This window comes from Arachis duranensis, chromosome 9 (genome assembly GCF_000817695.3).
Source record: "Arachis duranensis cultivar V14167 chromosome 9, aradu.V14167.gnm2.J7QH, whole genome shotgun sequence".
Taxonomy (NCBI): Eukaryota; Viridiplantae; Streptophyta; class Magnoliopsida; order Fabales; family Fabaceae; genus Arachis; species Arachis duranensis.
The window spans coordinates 39,817,956-39,819,888 of NC_029780.3; positions in this window are offsets into that span (position 1 = coordinate 39,817,956).

Consider the following 1,933-nt stretch of genomic DNA (forward strand, 5'->3'; position numbering starts at 1 on the left):
ATTAGAGAAACTAATTGAGGCTTAAGCTCAAAGTTGTTTGCTCCAATGGCAGGGATAGAGATGCTTCTCCCATAGAAATCGGGAGTAGGTGCAGTAAAGTCACCCAACACCTTTCTTGCATTGTTGGCATTGTTGTTGTTTTCGGCTGCCATGTTTTCTTCTTCTTTGAAGATTTCTGTTAGGTCCTCTACAGAGAGTTGTGCCTTGGCTTCTCTTAGTTTTCGCTTCAGGGTCCTTTCAGGTTCAGGATCAACTTCAACAAGAATGCTTTTGTCCTTGCTCCTGCTCATATGAAAGAGAAGAGAACAAGAAAATGTGGAATCCTCTATGTCACAGTATAGAGATTCCTTGAGGTGTCAGAGGAAAAGAAAAATAGAAGGCGGAAGTAGAAAATTCGAACTTATTAAAGAAGATGGAGTTCGAATTTTGTATTAAGGGATAATGTTAGTCCATAAATAGAAGGATGTGAGAAGAAGGGAAGTAATTTTCGAAAATTAAGTAAAAGATTTTGAAAACATTTCTAAAAACACTAATTGATTTTCGAAAATAAAAGTGGAAAAGAAATAAAGTGATTTTTGAAAAAGATTTTGAAATTAGAAATCAAAAAGATTTGATTGAAAGTTATTTTGAAAAAGATGTGGTTAAGAAGATATGATTAGTTTTAAAAAAAAGTGTGATTGAGAAGATATGATTTGAAAAACATTTTAAAAAAAGATTTGATTTTGAAAATTAATAACTTGGCTATCAAGAAAAGATATGATTCAAACATTAAACCTTTCTCAGCAGAAAAGGCAACATACTTGAAATGTTGAATCAATTCATTAATTGATAGCAAGTATCCTTGAAAATGGAAAGAAATTGATTTTGAAAAAGATTTGATTGAAAAGATATGATTTGAAGAAGATTTGATTTTGAAAAACTTTGAAAACTTGAAAAAAATTTGCATTGAAAACAAAATCTTCCCTCTTGTGCCATCCTGGCGTTAAACGCCAGTCTGCCCTTCTTCACTGGGCGTTTTGAACGCCCAGCTTTTTCTATGCAATTCCTCTGCTGTATGTTCTGAATCTTCAATTCTCTGTATTTATTGACTTGAAAAGACACAAATTAAAAATATTTTTGGATTTTTAATAATGAGGAATAATTAAAATGCAACTAAAATCAAATAATAATGCATGCAAGACACCAAACTTAGCAATTTGTATACTACTGACACTAATGAGAATGCATATGAGACACATAAACACTCAAGTCAAGAGGAATTAAAGATCAGAGTAATGAAATCATCAAGAACAACTTGAAGATCTATAAAGACACATGCATGAATGCAAGAAAAACAGAAACATGCAATTGACACCAAACTTAACATGAAACACTAGACTCAAACAAGAAATATTTTTGGATTTTATGATTTTGTAAATTTTTTTTGGATTTTTCAAAAATTAAGTGGAAAAAGATATCAAAATTCTTAATGAGAATTCCAGGAATCATGCAATGTTTAGTCTAAGACTCCGGTCCAGGAATTAGACATGGCTTCACAGCCAGCCAAGCTTCAAAGAAAGCTTCGGTCCAAAACACTAGACATGGCCAAAGGCCAGCCAAGTCTTAGCAGATCACTGCTCCAATAGCAAGATTGATAGAAATCAACAAGCTCTTGTGATGATAAGTTGAAACCTCGGTCCAATGAAATTAGACATGGCTTCACAGCCAGCCAGATTTCAACAAATCATCATGAAACTCTAGAATTCCTCTTCAAGAATTCTGAAGAAAAAATACCTAATCTAAGTAACAAGATGAACCGTCAGTTGTCCAAACTCAACAATCCCCCGCAACGGCGCCAAAAACTTGGTGCGCGAAATTGTGATCAATACTTTTCACAACTCAAATAATCCCCGGTAATGAACCCAAAAACTTGGTGTTCAATACCATGGCATAA